Here is a 12931-nt window from a genome sequence, read left to right on the forward strand (position 1 = left end):
GAACCATGTGCCAACAAGCTGAGAGACACAATTATCATCACTAAAAATCGAATTAGGACGTTTAAGATCACATGCCTTCAAAGTAATGGCGCTGTGATGTCAGAGGCTCGGTACCACTCCCGTTTTTTTTTTCTCCCACACATCATTATTTCATTTTATCCTAAGGAAACAGTTACTAAGTTTAAACACACTAATTACTAAAAGATCTTTGTGCAATTTGTTTATCTAGTGGCCTATCTGATTTTCTATTCCTTTCTTGGCCAATCTCCATAAGAACAGAGGTCCCACACAATTTTGGTCTATACTTGACCATCACCATGAAGCACACTGTTTGACATCAACTGCATACCCTGTAAATTGTGAAGGGTTATTCCTCCTATTCTGTTTTTGTCTATTATATAGGAACGAGCTTCAAATTCAGATCTCTGAATTCTATGGAAACTGCCTCACTGTGTGAAAGCTTACGTCTACTACACAAAAGGAGAAATAGCTGAAATGTCAGATTAAAACTACCAAGTTTTACAACAGGAGCTGGATTTACAGTCAAATGATGAAAGCATGTTATAGACCATGAGAATCATATTAGCAGGGCTGGAAGGGTCAGTAGGAGAAGGAGCTTTAGGCTAGCAAATGCCAAGCTCACTCTAGGATTTTTTGGAAAAAATCTTCAAAAGTAATTAAAATTACAGGGTATAACAGAAGGTTGATGACCCAAACAAAAATAAATTTCACCTGGACTATTTACAGATAGTCTTACAATGTGTTTATCCAGAAATATTATGTAAATTAAGAAAAGAAAATCCAGTTCCACAAAGAAAAAAGCTTAAAAAGATGCCATTTTCCTACGCCTGAAAACTATGTGTTCATGAGCAGCAGGAAGCTTTGCTCTGGAAGGTGTTATTTTTCCTTTTTTTTTTATTGCTTGTTGCTAAAATGGCACCAGGTCAAAACAGTGAGATACTGGGCTGATAGTATTGCTATAAATACCTAGATTTATTGATAGAATTATGACACTGCAGAAGCTTTTCAATTAGTATTAGAGTCATTAACTAGGCAGGGAATATATGGATAGTGGCACTTTATTCAATTATACTTATAAAGATGTATTACTGCAGATGATAAGAAGTAATAGAAACACTTGTATATAACAGTACTTAAGTGAAATACCAATAAAATGTTCCTTTTTTTTTCTCTGTCTCAAACAATAGAGCTGATAGAATTTTGCTACTCCCTCGCCCCTAAATCTTGAGGGCTGGATCTGTTCCATGAGTGCTCTTGGCTTCCTGCTTGAGTTGCAAGGAATTGAGTTTCGTGGTATTAACAAACTCATGAAGAACTCTTGGTGCCGGCTTTGTGGGGATTGTTATTCCATGTTTGATTATCTGTTGAAATGTAAGCTCATCACAAAGAGTTTGACTACTCTATCAGAAATATCCTCAACATCACTAATACTGTTTACTCACTATCCCAGTTTTTAATGTTCTTAGGGGCAAAAATGCCCAGACACGTGGATTCCGGCAGTTCTTACTCTGGGTTGCACAGTGGGGCAGTAGGTGCACAGACTTCAGATGATTTGTTATATCGCATCATGTGGCAGTACCGAGATTAATAGCACATGTATGCTTGCTACACTTGGCCAATGATCAGTAATAAATTTCTCAAATTAGTATTTTTCATACAGAGAGAATGCATCAGTGATAATAATAAAGACATAAGACACTATGTAAGTAAGGTAACTGCTCCAAGAGATTGTCATTGGACATCTTACTTATAGGCAAATGGTAAGGACAGGTTAATTAGTCAGGGAATGATGGGCGACTGTGTCTAATACACTCCAGTACATACTGGTTGGGTTTAGTAGAAGAGTATTTGTTGTGCATATAACAGATCGGGGTAGTTGGAAGGAGAAGAGGAGTACATTTTCCACAGTCATCCCTGCTCATAGGCTGGGGATAGCTCTGCCATCTTCGATGCAGGCCATTACAAATCAACCAATTGTTCCTCTCTTTCCTGCATCTACCAGAAGCTACAAAGAGAGAACACATGTTACTTATGATTCCTTTCCACTGATTAGAAATTGGTCATTTGCTATAATTAAAAAAAAAGGAAATCTGCAAATTTTAGTCTAACTATGTCCTTAAGGAGAAGAAAAGTTCTATTTTCATGGTCAGTGAGTGGAGTGTACCCAAGTAGAATAGTTTGTTGGTAAGAGGGTGATAATTGTATAAAATTCCTTCTATAACAAAAAGTGTGCTCTTGTCAAGCTCTGGGGAGTAAAAATTAAAATATAGCAAAAATGCTGTAAAGATACTTTTATGTTTATGCAAAGTATAAAATACTAAGTGGAGCTTATGGAGAGATGATAGGCCTGTATTCCTGTGGATTCCGAACTGTTCAACACTGATTAGATTTGTTTAATTATACTGCTAGAATATTGTTACATGTGATCCAAATGAACTGTTCAAGGTTTTATTGGAGCGTGCATAAAGACATATCTTTTGGAAATCCTTGAGCTTCTGAAATGATTTTTTTAAACTACTTTTGTGCCTAAAGGGTGTTAAATAGAAATTATAGAAGGTCATCAGGTTACCTACGCTTCTGCACTAGAATTTAATAGATCAGACTAAAAATTGAAGTAGTCATCTATGGTGAAGCTTCAAGTCACTAATTCCGAAGTAAGTTAGATAACCTCTAAGAAACTTCCGAGAAATCAAGAAAAATAAAGTCAGATATCCAAAGAAAGACTGATTTCCGTTGGTATGATAGTGAAGTTCCCTCTTCATTAATCATAAAGTTGGCTGACATTAACCAGTCAATTATTGTTCTTAATGTTGTCTCTCTGTCCTCCTCTTGCAAGGAAACTAACTTTGAAAAGACCAATCTGCTTCTGTTCTTCATTTCTAATTTTTTCATCCCTTTTCATCTGTAAATCCAACCTTTTCTGCTCAGTCCACTGAAACATTCATTCTATTTTATGGAATGAAGTGTTGCCCAATTTTAGAATCTAAAATAAATCTAATTAAGATATTTAAACTAAATTGCTGTAATTTTCTCCTTTGACAACAACAATAACATTTCCCAATATGGCAGAACTCATTCTGACACTTGCTTTTATTACAACATACCATCTGGTAACAGGGAGACTGATGGTCTCATCTCAATCTTCCAATGAAAGGGTTGCTACTAGCAAACGTCTCATAATCCTGGATAATCAGGCTTACATAGCTTCTCATAGAAAATTAACCAGTATCTTGTTTTGACAGGATTTAGAGTGTGAAGTGGAGTGTGAGCTGCTGAGGTGTGTGGGTGGGACAAAGGTTATTTCAAGGGAAACTCAGCATATTTGTTTCTTTCACCTTGACTCTGAAACTCTGAAGGACAGCAGCAGCAAATGGCAACAAACAAAACAAGTCAAACACAACGAACGCCCTTCAATGTGTGAGTAGAACGTGGTAAGGGAAATGTGATCATATGAAGGATAGCAAGAAGTGTCAATGTGCTGGAAGTTCTACTTTTCTATCTTCTCCAAATGAGCTACAGTTAATGGCTTGGAAAAGAAATAGAAAATAAAAAAGATACCAGTTCCATCACCTAATCCTATAAACGGTGTAATAGGAGAAAATTAAGAGGCATTAAAATGTTTTTTTTTTTGAAGGCTAAACTTAAAATGTAAGTATTGATCTTGATGCCATAGGAGAGCATGTTCAATAGTGTCATGTGTGGGATGCAATAGTGGCATTGATTGCTTGCGAGTGCCTAGAAAAGAGAGGTGATCTAATCCAAACCTAGGACACCTGAGGTAACAGGAGGCAAATATGCCACACAGTTGGGACAGAAAATAGCACGTACTCTGTTGGCTCTAAGCAATATAAACATAGTGGTTATTTGGGCAGCGTGTTGAAAATTATAATTTAAATTCATTTGTTTAAAGTTGTCATTGCCAGAGACATATGTTATGTTTAAAATATGTAACATACTTTATGTGTTTTATATTGAATGTACAATGTCAATGCAATTATTATATTGAACAATGATAGTAAAATCAGCTGGATACAATTAACATCTACATTTAGTTAGTGGTACAAGAGGAAAGCTGTATTTTGTTCATCTTAGAGGAGGTATTCCAGTCATCCAAGTCAGGAGACACCGTGGGACAATCGTGAAGTATATTTTGGTGACTGATTAATGAGTATAGTATGGGTATATTTAAGCTGAAGAGATTTTTCAGAATTTGAGCAATGAACTTATTAAAAAAAGAGTTTAACATTTGCCTGATAGAGGCTGTCCCAGCACTTCCAGCCTGGATTATGGTGATGGATTTTCCCTGAAGCAATACTAAAAGGATGGGTTCCAGGAGTTTACTGCCTGCCTTCCAGGACGTGAGTGGAGCTCTGTTACTCCTGTGGACACCCAGGCCCCCATCTAATGCTAAGTCCACTTTGCTTTGATTGTTTAAACACAGTCTGATAAGAATGTATGATCTTCCAGCGAACCTCAAACCTCCATTTGCTAGTATTTTGTTTAGATTTCTAGCATCTGTATGTGTGAAGGAGATTAGTCTGTAACATTGTTTTCTCATAGTTTTTCACTGGTTTTGTTACCTATTTTAAATTAATAGAAAATGTGTTTGGAGTCATTTCTATTGCTAATATTTTGACCTCCCCAGGAATTTGTGTGAGATTGGTATTTGGATTTATTTAAATCAATCTTAAAATTGTCTTAGCCTATTGCATTTTCTTACTGCACAGATTTTAATTTACACTAAAGGTCATATTAATAGTTACCTCTATGTATTCTATAGTATGTGTAGGTAACTTTTTGTGTATGCATTTGTATGTTGTGCAACAGAATTTAAATATAATACCCAAATATGATTTTTCCAACATATAAAAATTATTATAATAAAAGTTTTAAGACTATTATCACCTTGTTGCTATTTATTCTCTGTAGTTTCCTTGTCTATTTTTTTAACAATGTATAATATCATTTTTTAAGCCTGTTTTTTTTTAAATTAATTTTGACAAGGATTTGTTTTTTAAGGAGCCACTTTTTAAAAACTTTCTTCTTTTTCTTAAAATTATTTTGGCAAGATTTTCTTATTGTTTTTATTACTGTAACAATTTTGATTTCATTGTATTGCCCTTTTTTCTATTTTCTTACTGAATTTTTGTTTCATTTGACTTAAACAATTATAATTGTCTTTTAAATTGTCATTTTAAATCTAAATGGTCTTCTCCCAAGTAATGTTCTAGCTGAAAAACATATGTAACTGAACACGCAATATATGCAAGTATATACATATGTCTTTATCTACAGAGCAAGTTCTTTTCATTTTAAGATACTCTTTTTCTATAGAGTGAGATTTTAAAAGTGATCAGTTACCTTAAAATGTATTTTACATCTGTTTATATATTTATCTTTCTAGACTCTAATTTAAAAGCACTATGAAAAAATGTGACATATATAATATCAAACACATTATTGCTTATTTTTGAGATTAGAGAACAGTTGTTTTTCACGTTACGAAAATTTTCTTAAAATTGCACATACTCCCCAAGTTCACAGGGAAATGACCCATATATTTTTATTAAATCACATTTATTAAATTCTAATCCAGTAAAGTAGGCTTAGTCTCTGTTAAGATTATGTCCGAATGTCAATTAAAGTATTTCTTCTTTCATTGAGAACATCTTAAAATTAACCTGAATGTGGGGGGATGCCATCAGAAACTTAGGGAGAGTGTTCAAGGACATTCAAGCACAGTTTCTTACCTTGATACAAACTTGTACAAGTTTGAAGAATTGATAGTGTGGTGTATGCATAGTGGACCACACTCTAAGTAGTATTTGCGAAAGGTAGATTTTGCTAATAACATCATTCTTAATATTTTTAAACAAAGATACTTTCTCATTAAGGTATTGGAAGCCTCTACTTCATGTTCTCTGCATTCAGGATTCTAACTTTGGGAGACTTCACTACCAGACACAAGGAAGAGGGAAAAATAGAAACTAGTGAATTAAGCACTAGGTCATGCAGGATCATCTTCAGCAGGAAAACAACAGAATTTTCACTTTCATATCCAAGGACATTTAAGTTAAAATGCTTAACTTTAAGGAAGCAGGAAAGAGAACTGTATTTCATCTATATGAATGACTTGTTAACTAGGTGTATTTTATGTCATTTTTTTTATTAGTCAATAACTATGATTTTTTTCATCTTCCAATTACTGAAAAGGTAATAGTAGTCTCTCAATATTAGGACTGTTTTCCTCTACAAAACTGTGGTGTTTGACTTTGTATCTGTGGAATCCATACTTGGAATCTGGTAAAGTAATTTGGATACTAGTAGTAATCTTTGTTGCCTCAAGCAAAATGGCTTCTTGGTCTTTGGGTTATTGAGGTCGGTAACTCCAGCACAAGTTTTTGTTGTTATTGTTTGTTTGTTTGTTTGTTTAATGATGCAAATTAATGTCACCACTCCAAAGATTTTCAATTATAATTTGTTAATTTTTGATATTGTTTCATCTATGTCTCAATTGCATCAAGATTTAGATTTTAAAGGTGAAATTAAATTTAATTTAGTTTGAATTACATGAGTTTATAGATATGAAAATCCAAAGTATTCTGGGTTTAGCAGAGATCTGCAAGACAAAGGTTATGAGGTCATTACTCACAAATTTTAGGGTTTATCATTTTGTTTCAAGGTTCATCATGATTATCAATTTCAAGGCAGATTGCACTTTGCATTTTGAAATATCCTTTAAATAGCACATTTGCTGCTTTGGTTAAGAGAGCCACTGAGCTTCCTTCACTTGGGTTAGCTATCAAATCTGTCTGTGAATATCAATTATTAATTTCCACAAGGCCATAAGGTATTTTCCTTATACCTCTTAGAGTAGGTCTTATTTATCCTTTGCGTGTGTGTGTGTATGTGTGTGTGCGTGTGTGTTTCAACAGATGAGTTTATTAGTTAACACATATACCTGAAATTCAAAGATGTAGGTCACACATGAACAAAAACCTGTAAAAACATTAATCTTTTCTTTCCAACCAAACCAATTCATTTCCTCCCCTGAAATAAAAAATTATGATAACAAACTGTTTCCCTCATATGTGGGTATGGGTGTGTGTGGTCCACATCCTTCTGTCCCTAATATCATTCACTCTTTATTACAAAGAAAATCCTTTACTGCCTTAAACATGCCTAGTGTTTAATATCCACGTGTGGAGATTCAATACTAATGTTGAATGTATGCAAAATGACTTTGAACTTCATTTGGCTGTGAGCATTTTGGAGAAGACACACAATTAGAACCAATTACACAGATTTCAGGAGTAGTGATAAAAAGGAAACGCGTCTTACATTGTGTGTGTAAGAAAGTGTTGCCACCGACAATTTGATTCCCAGATCTGGACTAAGTATTATATGCTCTGATTTTAATAGAACACAAGGATCCCCAAATGTTTCTTGTTTGCCATTGGGTACAATGATAAGCCTGTGACCAGCGGGGACTAAGGAACCTAAAGAGACTTCTGTCCCTGGCTATGATGAGTTATTTTCTGCTTCTATCTCAAAATTGACAGCATAGTATCCTCATCAGTGACTAGATGAGTGCCACTTCTATGTGGGAGACTAAATGACACCCAAACTCTGGAGAATTTTTGCAGTTCTCTTGGAAAAGGATGTCCAGTGAGTGTTGCCACTGCCCCACAAGCAGATTCCATGCAAGATTCTGCAGTACCCAGACGGTGTCTTTCTAGATAGACTCAACAACATCCAGCATGGAGTTCTAGAGCTTTCTCAGCATCTGAGTGCAGAGTTTTCTTCCTCAGGCTTCTAATATGGAAATTCAGAAAACATTTTTGACATCTCATGGGTCACAACTGCATTTTCTCCATAAAGTTTGAATATCAGATATCTTCTAAGTCTGTCCCTTCCTTGGCCCTGAAGGTTGTAGTTTGTACCATACATCTGTTATTTCTGTGTTCTATAGTCTCACTGAGATATTTTTGGTAATTAGTCAATATTCTTTATAGTAAATGTTTCTTATTCCAGTTAATGCATCAGTTTCTGTCTCCCAGATGAACCTGCATAATATCAAAGCACACTTTGCTAAGTCTGCTAAAGCATAGGTTGTCAACGATCTCCCCACGTTAAGGATAAATAAGCCAGAAAGTTCATTTGACCTTATGCAATATATTTTTTTTTGAACCAGGGATTGAAACCAGAGACAGTTAACCACTGAGCAACATCCCCAGCCCTTTTCATATTTTATTTTTGTGATGGGCTGACAGATTTGACTCCATGAGAATGTTATAGGCCAGATTCTAAGGGAAATGATTAAACAGACTCCATTTGCTCTGAGACTTCATGTTATATAGGAAATAAGATTTTCCCATGGGAATGCCCTGCCTCTGTGCCCATCATCAGTTACTTAGTGTGACATGTTTAACAATACAGAATGATAATTCCTATGTAAAGAAAAATTGCTCTCTTTTGATCCATATTGCTCCTAACCAGTGTAGCATGTAGCAGTAATTGTGAGGATGTTAGTAACCATTCTTTAGTTTGTACCTAGGTAAGGGTCAGTTTGACCCACTTCCCCCTCTGTCGATGATCTCATGATGTTAGTTTGTAATTTCGAATCACAGCAACAGACACTTATGATTAATGTGATTTTTGATATAAGAACCCCTACAACCTGTGATCAGGGCTGTTCTCCCAATAGACATTTTTTGGGGCATTGTGTGAGACAGTCAGCCGGCCGGCTTAATAAAGACTCTCAAATTTGGACTTCTCAGTGGTGATAGGTCTATTCTTAAGTTGCGCCCCATGACATTTTGAGACAGGGTCTTACTAAGTTGTTGAGACTGGCTTTGAACTTGCAATCCTCCTACCTCAACCTCCTGAGTTGCTAGGATCGCAGACATAACGCCAACACAGCCAACATTACACAATTTTTATTTTGAGGTAACAGGGGTCAGATTTATCCTAATATTTAAAATAACTAAAATAGAGAACTATATATATGAAACAATATATTTGATCACATTGGGCAACCAGCAGGAACACACAAATTGAAAAATCACCCAATTGAAATTGGGAGCACCTGAAGCCTAGCCTGCATGAATTCCAGATCACACTACAAGGAGCTCAGAGGCACAGGGAGTGGGAATCCAAGGAGAACCAGAGCAAACCTTAAGTTCAAGTGACAATCAGATCATCCAGAGACAGCAAGCTGGCTCGAACTTGCAGCGCTCAGTTTCAAAGAGGACAGCTGCACACCAAGCAAATAAACACAAAAGCAACAGAGAAGATTCTCTTCTCCCCCACCCCGTTCCTCCCCCTCCTCCTTTTCTCCTTCTTCTTCTATTCTTCTTCTCCTTCATCTGCAGGCTCTTCTTCCCCTTTCTTATTTTTCTCCTCTTTCTCCTTATTCTTTGCTTTCTTCTCCTGCTTTTTCTGTTCTTTCATTTTACTTTGCCTTCTGCTTTTTCTTTCTTCTCCTTATCATTTCATCCTTCCTCTTCTTTTCCTTTTACATATATATGCAGAATATGTATACACACACACACACACACACACACACACACACACATATCCAGACCCACTGTTTGAAAACATCATCCACTGAATTTCCTTTGTATATTTGTCAAAAATAAAATAAAAAAAAAATACATGAACATACATGTGGAGGTATCGTAGACTCTGTACTCTGCTAGGTAGATATTTTGACGCAGGAAGTATATAGCTTTATAACAATTCTGTCCCCATCTTTCTTCTTCTTATAGTTAATTTGGTTGATGTATGGTATTTGCTTTCTGCATAAGAATTCTTTGCATCTTGACCATTTGTCAAGATGCAAGGTATTAAGATGTTTAATCAGGATAATGGGACAAACAGAAAGTAACAAGTAAAACTTTATTAACTTACTACAAAAATGCAGGCAAGAAAGAGACAAAAAGAAAAATAATGCTGATTCCTTATGATTTACCTATATTTTCCATGTGGTATGGTGCTGGATAAGGTTCAGTTGGATCATATGGAGACCTGGAGAGTGAAACAGAAGCATCTCACTGCTGAGGAGCCCTGAACAAAAGTTTTCTTTTATTTTATGGACTTAGAATTATAGCCAGAAAGAGAGAGAAAGAAGGGTAAGGAGGAGAAAAGGATTGGGCTCAAGTGGAGGGAAGAAGTGTCGTATTTTAAACTCCCTTTATCCTCCAATGAGGAGGCCTCTCCTCAGGAGGATGTAATGGTCCCAATGTTCCACCATCTGTGGACCTCGAAAAGGAGGCTCCTAGACTGGGAAAGCAGATTATTCATGAGCACAGCTGGACTGTCCTCAACTCTCTCCAGAAAACTATAATGCACTGACTGTGCTTCATGTCTAACAGGGAAGGCAGTTTTTCCCCATGAGTCCTACCAGCAAAATCTTTGCTCCTATCTATGGTGGAGAATGAAATTTGGACACAGGATTTGGGCTTGGAACCTGACTCCTCAACTGCACCACTAGATCCTCTAGGACCCAAGCCCAAAGTACAAGCCATCCCACCACAGAATCAAAAGAGTTTGACTTAAGGGGCCACAACCACTGAAGTGAGTCTTCTGAGACAGCATCAGACCAGGGCAATGATTGCAGTAACTTCAAGCTGGATATTAGACTTGCCTGGGAGAGTTTACATGGTAATTAGCTGTAGCCATTATCAACGAAGAAAAAGATGCCCCAAAGCCAATTAGTGTCTATTCTAGACATTCAGGACGAATTTCTTCTTATGGTTTAGTATAATTTCTTCCCCGACCTCTCTAAAATACCCTGAAGCATTGATTCTGCTATAACACAACTCTGGCCAGGTTGTGGATCCTGACGCAAAGCTTTGTGTGGCTTCTGCAGAGTGAGGTTGTGTCATGATGGCCACAGCACACACAACTTCAGGGCATCAGGATCCCACTGGTGACACAGGTTCAGCAGATTAGGGCACCCCCTCAGGATATGCATTAATTATCAATTGGATGAATAGATTCCCCAACATGGAGTTTCTCCTCCAGATTTTCAGTGTAGTATGAAGAATTTGGTTGCAAATGAACTATGGGCATTGTCAGTTGCAAACAGTACTCACTCTTCCATGGCAAGAGCTCCTCAGCCTGCAGAGTGTGGGTGCATCTAGAGTGTTCTGTGTGGGAACTTCAGGAGCTTCTACTTCTCACAGTCAGCATCCTCAGGTATGATCCTAGTCTCCTGGGTCATTTTGAACTCAGGCTGTTCACAGGAGTTTGGAAAAGCAGTGCAGGAAATTTCTCCTTAGAAACGCTCCAGAAAATGAAGATCACTATTTCCTTCCTCCACCCCATTCCCTAATCTGGGCCAAGTGCCTCCCCTGGTGCCAGACTGAGTTCCAGTTTGTTTCTTCCTTCTTCCTCATGGATTATATTGTGTCTCATTCAATAATCAAAATTTTATATATTATTTTAAATCCTCTATTCTCACCCAGGTCTTTCATCCAAAAGGGTTTGTATGTAAATGTGAAAATTTAAAAATTGTTACAGAATTAACTTTTCATGCAATTTATCCAGAAAGATATAGCATGGTTGATTTCAAAAAATTTTAAATGGCCGATTATAAACTTTCACTTTGTACTCCTTGCTCTTTAAAGTCAATCTGGAGCTCCCATCAATTTCAACATTCAGGAAAAGATTAAAGGGAATGGAATGCATGATAGGACTGTTTATCAATGATTGTAAAATAAGGGTGTGAACTGGAAGAAAGCAGCAAGCACATGGTCAAGTACAAAGAGCAAATGAGAAGTTCCATTTTGGGGTAAGGGATTACCATGATTAGGTCCTAGACTGCTTCCCTAATGTGTGTAGCACAGTCTGAAGTTTTCTTGTCCTCTTTCAGTGATCACTTAACCCTTCCAATTAATTTTTAGTTGAAAGCTAAGTTACTTCTGAGTTGGGAACTGTTAAGGAATATGAAGTGTCTATCACACATCCCACGAGGGACCCCATTGACATGTAGATTTGGCTGCAAATCTGAACCATTAAGAAATGTTTTGTGCTTAGAAAACCTAAACAGGAAATAAGTGTAGTACTGCCTGTACTGAATAGCGTAGCCCAAATTCACAGAACACAATGGGTAGCTAGGACAGATCCAGACCAAGTGTCAACTGTGGTTGGATCCAGTGGAGCCCACTGGATGGGATGGGAGGTCAAATGCAGTCTAATCACCAAGAATTCCTGGCCTGTTGGCTAAAGAGATGTATCTCTTGGCAGCACCATTTAACTCTGGGATTTGAAAGGCATGGTGGTGTTGCTTGGTGTCTTCTGAACGTTCTAGTCCGGGCCCATAGGTTCAAGCTGGACTGGTGTCTGAACTCCAGGGGTCATTGTCTCCTGGATCTGGAAAGCAACCCTACATGTTGTTTTCAGTTAGGAAAACAAGTCAGTCTCAGGTGTAGCTGACAGGAGGGCCTGTTTCAGAAGCACATTCTCACGACTGATAAAGAGCTTATGCAAGAAGAACTGGCTTTTGTTTTATTTCCACAGGGGGCTTTGTTTTATATGTCAGTCTAAATCTTAAATGACATTTAATATAAAGATAATGATCACCTGCTATTGAGGCAAGACCCAGTCCCTATGATTCATTGGGTTTTCCATTTTATCTAAAAACAATTGTAACTCTTCTGGTCTGAATGATCTCTAGGTACTGTTTCTATTCCTTCTTTTTGGTGATTCATTCTCTGAATTCTAGCTGTTTCTTCACATATATGATCAACAACTCTTACATATTTTATGAAGCTTTATATGCATCCTTTAAAGTCAAGTGATTACAATTATAATATAAATGGCTTAATTATAATATAAATCCAATATTTATAGAATTTCTAGAAGAAAATACAAGGAAAATTTTTGAATGTTTAACCAGATATTT

Source organism: Sciurus vulgaris (genome assembly GCF_902686455.1).
Source record: "Sciurus vulgaris genome assembly, chromosome: 9".
NCBI classification, from domain to species: Eukaryota; Metazoa; Chordata; class Mammalia; order Rodentia; family Sciuridae; genus Sciurus; species Sciurus vulgaris.